Source organism: Xyrauchen texanus, chromosome 18 (assembly GCF_025860055.1).
Source record: "Xyrauchen texanus isolate HMW12.3.18 chromosome 18, RBS_HiC_50CHRs, whole genome shotgun sequence".
Lineage (NCBI taxonomy): Eukaryota > Metazoa > Chordata > Actinopteri > Cypriniformes > Catostomidae > Xyrauchen > Xyrauchen texanus.
Genome location: NC_068293.1, coordinates 41,759,300 through 41,773,480, shown reverse-complemented (window position 1 = coordinate 41,773,480; position 14,181 = coordinate 41,759,300). Strand labels below are relative to the sequence as shown.

At 40.8% G+C, this 14,181-nt stretch overlaps 1 protein-coding gene across 3 annotated transcripts in view; it reads right to left on the bottom strand.

The window, feature by feature from the left end:
- The window catches only part of LOC127659355 (growth factor receptor-bound protein 14-like), an 85,676-nt gene that overhangs the window by 35,745 nt on the left and 35,750 nt on the right, over positions 1-14,181 (bottom strand). The window lies entirely within an intron of this gene.

Sequence of the window (14,181 nt, the reverse complement as noted above, 5' to 3'; positions counted from 1 at the left end):
ATAGTTATCATTATAGATATCATTCTTGGTGTGAACAGACCTGTGACGAGGAGGAGGGCCGGGCCGTGAGTGCGCATGGCCGCCCCCTAATAGAGGATAATAAGAGAGGGATACGTTCGGAACTGCCGCATCCGGCCCGGCACGGCCCTCCTCTTCGTCGTCACAGGGTCTTTACTCTATCTTTGAGAAAAGGGCTTTACTGAGGAGCCCCGTCAATCAGTCCAGTTAATTTACTGTGAAACATATCCACTTTATCAGAGTACATTTACATTTATGCATTTGGCAGACACTTTTATCCAAAGCAACTTACAGTGACTTATTACAGGGACAATCCCCCTGGAGCAAACTGGAGTTAAGTGCCTTGCTCAAGGACACAATGGTGGTGGCTGTGGGAATTGAACACCCACAGCCACCAGCAATCGAACCAGCAACCTTCTGCTTACCAGTTCAGTGCTTTAGCCCACTAAACACCACCACTCCAGAGTAGGCACAATTAGTACACATACAGAGAAGTATAATGGTTGCCCGTCATTCTCCTGTGCCTCAGAATCAGCTGGTTTCTTACTGAAGAGGGATGCTATATCTGCTGTCTTTCTCTTCATTTTGACTTCTCTTACAGACATACAGTACAAACACCTTTGTAAAAGCAAAACAAATCAGCCTGTAAAGCAACATGTTTTAAAGAAAGCAAATTAAGGTACTCTTCAGCAAAGGCTAGAATGTGGTTCCCATATCTAGGTTAGTCTTAAATGAAGCAAGAGGTTGAAAGGATGTATATTGATGAGTTTTACATTGGCACTGTGAGAGTGTAAAAACACTGCATAAAATAGTTCATGACAAAAATGGTTAAAACACAATTCAAGTCAATTTTGCAACTCAAGGAGAACATAATGGCTAGTTTTTATTAGCTATTATGGATAAACCATAGCTAAAAATCAATAGAATTAATCTTCTATCTGACTTTATAAGCTCACATGTAACAAGACGTTTGCGTTCAGGACTCACTAATGCAATTGTGTCAGACTCCAAAGCTGGACTCCTCCGCTTGCACATTGAAAACACAGCAAAGTGTACAGCACATGTTTGAAGTTTAACCCCCACACAAACTCTTGAAACTCTTGGAAACTCTAGCGAAAGCACGTTTTCATCTAGTGGTATCGTTTCTTTTAATGTATGTCCTGTATGCTTTAGTAGTGTAAAGTTTCTGGTTATTTGAATCTCGCGAGTGTTTCGCCGCTCGAGGGTTACAGTCTTAGAAAGACAGAGAAAACATGTTTAATTGGTCAGGCACCTTAAAAAAAAAAAGATTATTTTAGCCTACTAAAAGGCAAATGCAATTGTGAGATGGGTGGCCAATGGGGAGGTCAGGGAAGAATTACAACTTTATCTCACAGCAAAATGTAAAACGTCCCTCAAATGGGAATGCTGTGACCTTCAAAGTAGACGGTCTCCCATTAAAGTGCTTAAGATGGCAAAAACGATTTTTGGCTTGGATTAGTTATTTAGTCACATTACAACCCTAGTGTTGTAGGATTCACAAAGGGGTGAATCACGCTCCATGTTGCAGTGAAAAACAGTTTCCCTTATGTGAAACCACAACCACACTTCGACCTGTTGCCACGGGTGGGCCAGGGTGGCCACAATTATTGTATTATGCCCCTGCTCCACCAACAGCCAAAAGCTTACTGGCTTCAAACCACGAACCACTAATGTCAGGGTTTGGTGAGCTGGATGTCAATGGTCATGAATGGTTATCAAGTCGTTATACTCAGCCGTTGTAGTCGTGATTTGTGTGAAAGTGAATAAAACTAGAGCCAACTTGACAAGCTACAGACTCACAATAGAAACAGGCAGACACAGGAAGAAAGGTAGTGTCCACACTGTGATCAAAACAAAATCGAAACAGAGCTACATTTTCTAACAGAATTTGCAAACAAACAGACATCAGGGGGACATTTTTGTACCACAAAATGTGGTAAAATTATATTGTGCATTGTTTTGCACTGTGTTTGTATGCAACTCAGCTGTAAATGCTTTGGCAATACAAATATACAAATATTTGTAATGTCAATAAAGCACCTTTAAACTCTTAAGAGAGAGAGAGAGAGAGAGAGAGAGAGAGCTTTATCAAGAGTGGGCAGTGGTAGCACAGGCAAGCAGATGCTAAAACTTATCACATAAATGGTATAAAAATGATAATAATTGAAATGAACTGAACCAACTGATAAGAGAGTCTCTTCGATTCTCAAAACACTGACCGACCTTGACCGTCCCTGAGAGCCAAACTAACAGGCACTGTGCTTGACTTAGTGATACACACATCTAAGTCTAACTACAGGACTTGCACGCTACAGAATGCACACACATTTGAGGAACCCTGCAATCATAGACATTACACACACACACACACATACTGTAAATACATATATTACTAACCATTATTTGCATATATACTGTAAATATTAAAATGCATTATATTATTCTGTCAGGAAGTTATATTAAGGCAATACAAATATTGGCGTTCCATCTTCTTGCGCAGTCTGCTGTGAGTAAGTGTGGTTTGTTCTCTGTTGCCATTCAGCTGGAGTTTCACTTACGGTTTGGGCACATGATAAATTGTGTTAATTACATGTGTATATACACAGTGCATATACTGTATATCTGTCGATTTAACGTGTTATTTCAGAATATATACATTAACAAAATGTATCATGTGCCCGAACCGTTGCTGTATATATATATGTATATATATATATATATATATATACTACACACACACACACACACACTGGTGGCCAAAGGTTTGAAATAATGTACAGATTTAGAGGTTTCGGAATGAAATTGGTACTTTATTTCACCAAAGTGGCATTCAACTGATCACAAAGTATTGTCAGGACATTACTGATGTTAAAAACAGTGAGGTGTGGTGCGGTCTGGTGCGCAAAGGCGAGGAGGCCATGTTCGTGGGGTCCTGGCTGTGGGTGCTCAGTGTCTGGACGGTAGAAAACGAGCGTGCTGGGGAACGGGAGGTCCACAGGTAATTACCAGGCGAGACCGCGCCCATTGAACTCCTCAAATCTCCTCCAGCACCAGCCGGGTTGGCCTCATACCCGTGGGTACAGTGCGGGGAGGTGGCTGGAGTTGCATTCCCCTGGAAGAAAGCTGTGACCGCAACGTTGCATGGTCATATTCTCGCAATGAGAACATGAACCACCCACAAACGCTGCCTCAGTGTGATCGCTGTCCAGACACGTGAGGCAGCATCCGTGGCCATCGGAAGCAGAGAGATAACGACAGCATCCAGGAATCACGCATAGACGGAAAGGCATCTTTATAAAGATGCATCTTTAAAAAGACGTTCAACGTCAATGTGTGTGCTCTAATAGAGTATATATACTCTTTAGCAGGAATATATACTCTTTTAGCACTGTCGAAGCACCAGGGGCGAAATCTGCACTCATCGTGCAGGAGAGAAAACCACTGGAAATGCAGCATATATCCAACAGCATACGCTTCTTAAGAGGTAAATGGAACAGCAGCAGTATTCAGCTCGCTGATAGTACAGCCGCTCGGCTCAAAAGAGAAAATCTGAATGGAGTGGGCATTCCAGCAAATTCCACTCGCCAATTCTCATTGGCCTTTTCTCAAAGAATGGGAGGTGTTTGGGGCTCTTAAGAGCAGCCCCTAGTGTCACTACATTGACACAGCATTGAGTGAGTGACAGAAGGGGAACTGGGCAACCAGACCAGTTAACGAGGACATGGATGAACCTAAAATCAGAACTTTGGTTTTGCTTTCATTTATTTGTAAGAACTTGTTTGCCAGCCAATGTTTAATTTCTTTGAAGCAATTTAGGGTGTTCTCAGATGAACAATTCTTGTCTACACTCACTGGGAAATAAAATTGGGAATCATCAGCATAACAGTGATAAGATATGCTGTACTTCTAAAAAATAGAGCTCAGAGGAATCATACACACGGAAAATAACAAGTGTCCTAAATCAACCCTTGAGGGACACCACACTGTAATTTAGATGACGTAGAAGAAAAATTACCTAAATTTACAGAGAATGTCCTATCTTTTAGGTAGTTGGCATCCAGAGGGCCATACCCTGGATGCCAACCATACATTCTAGACGATTGAGAAGAATATTATGGACAACAGGTGAACCTGAATCCATGGAGAGTAAAATAGAATTAGTGACCAACAATGCAGATTCAGTGCTGTGCAAAGTATCTAAAATGTTAAATGTATTTATATAGGTGTGGAATAAACTACTCTCTCCAAAATCTTGGAAATAAAAGGCAGTTTGGAGATTGGTCTGTAATTGTTGTGCATTGCCAGATCCTAAAAAGTTTTTTTTAACAAAGGATGTAGAATTGCATGTTTAAAACTACTTGGAACAACTCCACTTGCTAATGAGCTGTTAATTATAGTGGTCACACTAGAACTGTTAATCGTAAAAACTTATTTAAGAAGGTGAGGAGAAAGAATATCCAGCATGTAACTGGAACACTTCATCTTAGAGACAACATCTGCTAATTGTGCTGATGAAACTGGTTCAAAATGAGTCAGGAAGCTTAACGGGGAAGGAATTAGTGGTTGATCAAATTGTGCAGGTACAATCGCACCTTTAATCAGCTCAATTTTATGAGTAAAGAAGTTTAAAAATGTTTCACAGGTCTCTTGGTTGGCGTCCAGAAAAGCATTTATAGTTGGATTTAAAATAGAATCAATTGTTTTGAGCAATACTTTTGGTCGATTTGTGTTATCAGAGATTAATTTATAGAAAAACGTAACTTTCGCTTCCTTTCCAGCTCTCTGATAGTTAGTTAAACGCTCTTTTAAGATGTCATAAGAGACCTGAAGCTTGTCAGTTTTCCACTTCCGCTCAACTTTTCTGCACTCTTGTCTGAGAGCGCGGGTGACGTCATTTAACCAAGGCTGTGAAACACCCTTACTTCTCCTTGGCTTGAGCGGAGTGACAATATCAAGTGTAAAATTACCAAATTTATTAAAAGCATCTACCAATGATTCAGTATCAAGTCCAGCTACGACAGTATCTGTATAATGAGTTGGAAAAAAAGTCTAAAAAAAGATTGGCACTAGATGAGTAAATGGACCGGGAGTGACATAAGGGCTGAGAAAGAGTATGCAGACAAGTAGAAACAGGCTCAAACATTATTGATTAATGGCCAGAAATGCCAATATCTACGTTGGATACAGAAAGACCATAAGACAACACAAGTTCTAACGTCTGACCCATATTGTGAGTAGGACCAGTGACATGTCGTCCAAAATTTAAAGACTCAGTGAGGGAGTTAAAATCAGGTCTGTACACAAGTGCACAGAAAACAGGACCCAAGTAGTCACTCTTTAATAGTTGGACCTCAAAACTGGAATACATGTCCATAGGCAGTGTCCTGCATTTAAAGGTGTTTCTAAAAACAGTGGCAACACCACCTCCTCGCCCTGAAGTCCATGGGGAATTACAAAAGTGAGTTAGATCCCCCAGGGCCAATTGCTTACCAGGATTCAGCCAGGTCTCAGTGATGAATAAAAAGTCCAATGATCGTGATATAAAAAAGTAATCAGAATAAAAGACTTGTTCGATATTGAACGTGCATTAATGAGGGCCATCTTAATAGTGGTGACATCTGTGTTTTGCAGTGAAATAAAAGATGTGCGTTTCAGCAAGCTAAGATTATCAAAACTGATACCCTGGACACCACGCCGCCTGGTCCTCATCCTATGACCCCTGGCAAATGGAATGGCTCCTCCCCTTCCAGGCGGATTGCAGAGGTTCCTTCGACTCCCGGCAGTCAGCAGTGACTCCTCCGTCCCCTGGCGGACGGCCGCGGCTGCTCCCCTGCTGGATTGCATTGGTGAGGAATATGCAACAGCACATCCATCCTCCCTCCCGGGTTTCAGCACCAATGAAACAGGTAGGAGGTGGGTAAGGAGAAGGCGGGAACCGGCTGAGCAGTCAACTAAACATTTAATGACAAACTCAACTTAAAACAAGATAAAACATAAGACACACACACACACACACACACACTCGCTCTCCTGCTGATCAGTTGACTCAGTGCCGGCCATGCCCTCCTCCTCGTCACAGAGTGCAAATAGTATCTGCAACTATATGCATTTAGTGTAAAGAAGTTAGTGTAAATAGCACCTATTGCTAAATATCCACTGACTTTAATTTAAAGAATTTAATTACATAAGAAATAACAAGTTAAAAAAGAATGCAAGTAATCATGCCCCCTGATGCAATCGTAAATTCTGTAATAGAAGTACGGATTTTCTTACCATACTTTTCTTAACAGACTTCGACAAATGGGAAACGGACTTCCACAATGGGGAAACATAGGGGGAACAGACTTTGATAAATGGGAAACGGACTTCCACAATTGGGAAACATAGGGGGAACAGACTTTGACAAATGGGAAACAGATTTCGACAAAGGGGAAACATAGGGGGAACAGACTTCGAAACAACCCCTTATGTTTCTCTGGTAAGTGTTCTCTGTAGCGCTAAAAATAGGGTGAACAGACTTCGACATAAGGGAAACATAGGGGGAACAGACTTTGACAAATGGGAAACGGACTTTGACAAAGGGGAAACATAGGGGGAACAGACTTTGACAAATGGGAAACGGACTTTGACAAAGGGGAATCAATGGGGGAACAGACTTCGACAAATGGGAAACGGACATCGACAAAGGGGAAACATAGGGGGAACAGACTTCGACAAATGGGAAACGGACTTCGACAAAGGGGAAACATAGGGGGAACAGACTTCGACAAATGGGAAACGGACTTCGACAATGGGGAAACATAGGGGGAACAGACTTTGACAAATGGGAAACGGACTTTGACAAAGGGGAAACATAGGGGGAACAGACTTCGACAAATGGGAAACGGAATTCGACAAAGGGGAAACATAGGGGGAACAGACTTCGACAAATGGGAAACGGACTTCGACAATGGGGAAACATAGGGGGAACAGACTTCGACAAATGTTAAACAGAATTTGACAATGGGGAAAAATAGGGGGAACAGACTTCAGCACAACCCCTTACGTTTCCACTGTTAGTGTTCCCTGTAGCGCCATTAAACATTAATCATAGGGGGAACAGACTTCGACAAAAAGGAAAAAATGGGGGAACAGACTTTGACAAATGGGAAATGGACTTTGACAATGGGGAAACAATGGGGGAACAGACTTCGACAAATGGGAAACGGACTTCGACAATGAGGAAACATAGGGGGAACAGACTTCGAAACAATCCCTTATGTTTCCCTCGTAAGTGTTCCCCGTAGTGCCAAACATAGGGTGAACAGACTTTGACAAATGGGAAATGGACTTTGACAATGGGGAATCATAGGGGGAACAGACTTCAGCACAATCCTTCACGTTTCCACTGTTAGTGTTCCCTGTAGCGCCGTTAAACATTAATCATAGGTGGAACAGACTTCAGCACAATCCCTTATGTTTCCCCTGTTAGTGTTCCCTGTATTGCCATTAAACATAGGAGGTAACAGACTTCAACACTACCCTAAGGGAAACATAGGGGGAACAGACTTCATTAGTGCCATTAAAAATTAAACCTAGTGGGATTGTGCACACGCTGAGCAGCTGAGCAATATTACATGATGTTTATCATATTAAAATATAAATCACAAAGTTAAAATGATCCCTTTCCAAATGTTGGCTATAGATGCAGAAAGCCTGAAATATGTCACAGATTAAAGCAATAGTCAGCAATGTATCAGAAACATCATGGTAAAGAACGAGCAGTGGATGTTACTATAGGTGTTGATAGTAAAGAAAGGACACTATTGTCTGAGTGATCTACATATTTTACATTCATTTCTAAGATATTTCCTTTTCTTTCTGGAAAATAATTATTGCAACCATGAAACATGGCACTAATACAGTAAAATACAGGCCTAAATGAACAGTTTAAAAGGGGTTGCATCCTTTCATTAAACATTTCTGTGGAATTGCCCAAAAGTAAATCTCACAAACGAAATATTTTGCATTAAACCCAGAACAAACAACAGGGCTATGCTGAGAGCTGAATCTGGGGCATATTCAAATTGAGACAGAGTTCTTAAGGCCTTGTTCTGGACGGGAGTCCTGGGATCATGTATCACATCTCCAGACATGAGTACAACACGTAGGTCTGCCTAGCCAGAGCGGGACACAGATAGCCCCTCTGCAGCACACATTCTCTGAGAGTCAGGAGTTTAAACCCAACACCGGCACGTCTGCAGGGCATGTGTCTGTCTGCTGACAATCCAAAACTGCAGTATCTCTCTCTGCTCATGTCTTTCTCTTTCTGTTTTTTTTTCTTGTCTTTTTTGGCTTGCTTTCCATTTCTATTTTTTCTTTTACTTGTCAAAAGACTGCTTTAGAGGGGCCTGGGTAGCTCAGCAAGTAAAGACACTGACTACCACCGCCAGAGTCGTGAGTTCGAATCCAGGGTGTGCTGAGTGACTCCATCTAGGTCTCCGAAGCACCCAAATTGGCCCTGTTGCTAGGGAGGGTAGAGTCACATTGGGTAACCTCCTCGTGGTCGCTACTATGTGGTTCTCGCCTTCAGTGGGGCGCATGTTGAATTGTATGTGGATGCCACTGAGAATAGCGTGAAGCCTCCACAAGCGCTATGTCTCCGCGGTAACCCGCTCAACAAGCCACGTGATAAGATGCACGGATTGGCGGTCTCAGACACAAAGATTCGTCCTCTGCCACACGGATTGAGGCGAGTCACTATGGTACTACGAGGACTTAAAGCACATTGGGAATTGGGCATTGGAAAAAAGACTGCTTGAGTTGCTGTTAAGTCCCAAAACTGATTTGTATTGCAGAACAGTGTGGCTCACTATCTTAATTTTGTTGCTCGTTGGAGCATCTGTTGAGTTCTTTGCGGTTTCTTTCCTGTTCTCTTTTTTGTTTTGGAATACATACATGAAATCTCCCTTATACCTGACAGACATAACTGCAGTAGGAGTCTTCAGAAGTCATACAAGTCTCTGTGACAGCACTAGACTGAAAAGGCTAAATGAGTCAAGGGAGCAACCCACACTTTTTTGACCAATCAGGAAAGTAGCGAATCAGAAACCTTTTTTATCACTTTCACTCTTCCAAATCAGAATTTATATATTAGAATATTTATTAGAAGAAATACTGTGTCAGTAAAAATGTCATAGGAAATACAAAAATAGCCAATTAAAAGTTGAACGTGGCATATGTTTACATCTTGGTACTTTCATGTCACAATGCAAAAAACAAAAAGATTCACCCATTTAGTGGACCCCCTAAATGTCTTGCTGAAAGTACATTACATTTATTAGTTCTAAGTCTTCTCTTTACCTTTAGCTCTTTAGCTTAGAGACTCAGTTTCACTCTTTATTAGAATATTATGTAAAATTACAGCAAAAACCCAGTTGAGAAGAGATGATAAAAAATTGGATTTTGCTTAAGGTGGTTAAAATTAAATCGATGCCGAGGCTTTAAATGGCAAATGAACACATATTTATGACATGCATTCAGGCATTTTAGGCAAAATAAAAATCCCGGTCTGACATTTTTAAAGTCCTGTTCGGGAGTAGGACATATTGTTAACCCCAAAACAAGCAAGTATTACAGTTTTAATACTTATATTAATACTTATGGACAGTTTTGCTGCTTCCCTTGGTGATCGTTGTGCTGCACTGATAATCACGATCCGCGTATATCGTCACCCTCGTAACTCATTTAATTAAATTAAACATGATTGTCACTAGAGGGCAAAATGCGACTGTCATATCCAGAGGTCAGACCCGGTGAAACGGGGTCATTGATGCTCTATGACAGTATGAGCATACAAAGATGGCCGCTCGGACACTTCCAGTGGCTTCAACTCCTGTTAACCTTTGTGTCAGTGATACTGTTCAATATATATATATATCAGTGGCCGGTACTAAGATCAAGTGCAGGTGGACCTTTCACCGTCTTTGCTGCCTACATAGCGCCGGGGAAAATTGCAATGTTTATTTTTTAATTTAGATAGACGGCATATAAAAAATGTAGACTTCTCAGTATTGGTAACGTGTCCCACATTAACTTACGTCTCTTTGTCCCACATTTGGTTTGATGGGATCTGGTCACACCTAGTGTGTGTGTGTGTGTGTGTGTGTGTGTGTGTGTGTGTGTGTGTGTGTGTGTGTGTGTGTGTGTGTTTGTTTGTGGAGCACAGCTCTGAAACAGAGTAGAGAGGCTGCAGCAGCGTGATTATAAATTACACCAAAATGTTAAAAAGTACCGTAATGTCGGAGCTTATCAATACTACGTTCTTTAATAATATAGCACCGGGGCCCGTTTAATACCGGGTTTTGGTACCCATCCCTACATATAAGGGCATTTATATCTATCTCTTATATTGATATCTTATCTAGTTAAGTGAACATGCTAACATTATTTAAAGGTTAAGCTAGTCTACACTAGCTCCTCGCTTTTGCCACGTTCAGCTTCAACTGTCATACCTAGTGCTTCATGCTTGGCAAGAAATTTGGCCATCGCCTCTCTGCTTCTTTCGTTCACTTTTGCTCTCTGTTTGCTCATGTTTCTTTTCTGTGCCCCTGATTTTAGCCTTTGATGAGGCATTTTGACCCGCTTTGCACAATGCACATTGTGTGTGTTCCGCTCATCTGATTGGCCAGGCGTTTCGACCGAACCATTTTCACAATAACAGCGGGGGGATGGGGTATCAGAATTAGATGACAAGTTGAAATGTGTTTTAATGCTAAAAATGTATGTATTTATCATGTAAATACATATGCATTCTATTTTCGGTGATATAAGTCAGTAAGTAAATTGTTGTACTTGATCCCATTAAGGGTCAACTATAGACTTTTGCATGGGCCCCCCTGGACCTTGGGTCATCTGTACCCTTTGACCTCCCCTGATGGCGGGCCTTCTAACAATAGAACAATATAATATTACAGCATTTTAGTTCATGTTAGTTCATAGTGCTTTAACTTATGTTAACAAATACAACTTTTGATTTTAAAAATGTATTCGTATATGTTACAATTAACAATAAATAAGATTATTAAATGCTTAAAAAGTATCGTTCATGTTAACAAATGTAATGTTATTGTAAAGTGTTATCAAAAATTATTTAAAGCTTTGGATATGATTAAAGTACTCTACTTGCTATATCTTGGCACATGCTTTAAAACTGCTTCTTCCTTGTCTGGTTTCTGTTTATGTGTAATGTTGGGTGGTTGTTGGGGAAGAGCCAAACGAGAGGACTTGTCCTTGAAAAGAACAGTTGGGCCCTTGCGCTGCTGCTGAACTTTCTGAACCAGACCATCCCTGAATTTTGGGTGGTTGGTTCAAACTGTTTTTTGGCCACCCACTCTCTGGTTCACTTGTGGAAAACCACATTGTATTGAGGCATGCCTACAGAAAGATAACATAAATAGTAAACCTTCATTACTGACAGAAGTAACAGATTAGATTCAACTTCATTGTCATTGTGCAGAGTACAAGTACAGAGCCAATGAAATACAGAAGCATCTAACCAGAAGTGTTTGTGTGAGTGTGTGTATATATATATATGGCGGAGCCACAGGAGGCTGAGGCTCAGGGGGCGGAGCAGCAAGAGGCGGAACCTCTGTGGGCGGAGCCGCAACAGGCAGAACCACAGGATGCTCAGGTGATGGAGCTACAGTAGGCAAGGGTTCGGGGGTGGAGCCACAGGAGGCTCATAGGCCGGAGCCAAGGAAGGTTCAGGGGGCGAAGCTGAGGAAGGAGGAGCGGGAAGTGGAAGGGCCTCCAATGAGCGGGTCTCCGAAACCACCGGATCTAGGAGCAGAGGGGCCTATTGTATCCCATGTGTTCCTTATTTACCAGCATACAGCTGTTTAGTTTATGTTTTCTTCATTGTTGTTTCCTCTTCTGGTGTTGATTATTAAAGTTCTGCATTTGAATCCTCACTCACTCGTCTCTTCCCTGTACAAACCGTGACAACTACTGAGCAAATAACATGTTAAAGGACTATTCTGGGTTCAACACAAATTAAGCTCTATCGACAGCAGTTGTGGAATAATATTGATTATCACAAAAAATGTGTGTCATAATGTTGATTTCAAGTCGTTGGCGGAGTGACAATGAGTCACTTACACTGGAAGTGAATGGGGCCAATTTTTGGAAAGTTTAAAAGGCAGAAATGAGAAGCTATTAATTTCATAAAAGCACTTACATGAATTCTACTGTTAACACTCATGTATTATTTGATCTGTAAAGTTGTTTAACTCGTTTTACGGTCGTTTCAGTGTTGTAGGGTTTAGAGTGTTACGTCGGCATGGCAACAAGGTTGTGAAATTGGATATAACTTGCCACAGAAAGGTTAGTAGGCGATTTTGTCACAGTAAAATCATGTTAGCACACATATTGTTTATTGGCCCCATTCACTTCAATTGTAAGTGTGGCACTGTAACCCAGATTTTTGCTGGAGGGACAATCTTTAATCAACATTATGTCAGAAATACTGTCGATTCAGCTTAACATGTATTGAACACGGTCCACGTAATATTCCTTTTAAGAGACAAATATAATAAGTCAAGTATAACAGAAAAGTACAGCAATGAAGTAATAAGTGTGAAAATCAGAATCAAATGTTTTTTAGGGTTGCAGAGTTATCGCTTGAGTTCTGTGTTGGTTGGATAGTGAAGACTCCTGTAGCACTTCCCAGATGGAAGCAAAGTAAACAGTTCATGGTTGGGGTGAGAGATGTCCTTAATGATACTTAAGTTCTCACCCACCATAAGCAGCATTTGTGATGCATTTCCCTGATGGAGGGTAGCTGGACCCCAGTGATGTATTGGACCATCCACAGGCCTTCTCATCTCAGACAGGGCAGTTTCAATACCACTCTGTGATGCAGTGTGGTGCAGCGGTAAAGGTTTGACAGAATCTGAGCAGACAGGTGAGCTTTCCTTAGTCCTCTAAGGCCCTGTTTCCACCTTTGTATTAAGATGCGTTTTCTGTGATCCAATCACATGCGGTCAGCCAAGACGCTTTCTGTTTCCACCTGGCATTACCATGCATTTCAAGTGGTCTTCGGTGAACACTTGTGTTCAGATTATGAGGGGAGGGTCTCTGATTTCATGAGGACATACATCAATCTAGAGCTGCAACAACCAATCAATATTTATCGATAATGGAAATCATCGACAACAATTTGTATTATCTATTAGTTGGATATATGTGACGAGCATGGAGAAACTCCATCAGTGACGTAATAATGAACTTTTTGTTAGGTTTTATAAGTAAAGGTAAGGAACTGTTTTGCATATGTCCTGAAAGTAATAATAATAATAATGATAAATTAAAACTTATCCTAGCATAATAATAAACCACAAAATAGTCATACAAGGCAAAGAAAGCACAGAGCACTGTTTCTCTCAGATGCAGATGAATTTTGATCTAAGCAAAAACGCAACATTTCGAGCAGAATTCTCTTTAGTTTAGTCTTAAAGGAATAGTTCACACACAAATTTTAATTCTCTCATCAATTACTCACCCTCATGCCATCCCAGGTACAGTATGTATGACTTTCTTCTCCAGAACACAAACAAAGACTTTTAGAAGAATATCTCAGCTCTATTGGTCCACACAATGCAAGCGAATGGTGACCAAAACTTTGAAGGTCCAAGACTTCAGTTGTTTAACCCTTGTAATATGTTTGTTGCACGTGCACTCTCCTAGTGTTTAAACAATAAACGTGTAATTTTGTACCGTAATCGTGTAATTTGTTTTATACAAATGTAATAACACTAACTTCATTCATTTAAAAACTGTAAAGTTGTGTTTTTTTCACCTATTTTACCTCTAAATAACTAAACTACACACATTAATTTTTATATAAAATAAGAACATTTTATGATATATTCACTTCAGTAAAGATCTACATTTCTCAATTCCGTTCATGGAGAAAATACAAAAGATGTGTCATGCTTTAGGGGTAGATTGCTGCCATTTTAATTGCCAAAATTAAAAAAGATTTTACTATACATTAAAATGACCTGAAATTACAACTATACCAATAGATTGCTGCAGAGGTCCGCTCATTTGCCTGGTTGTACCAAACTGATTTGTGTGTGTGCATGTGTGTGAGCATGCTTG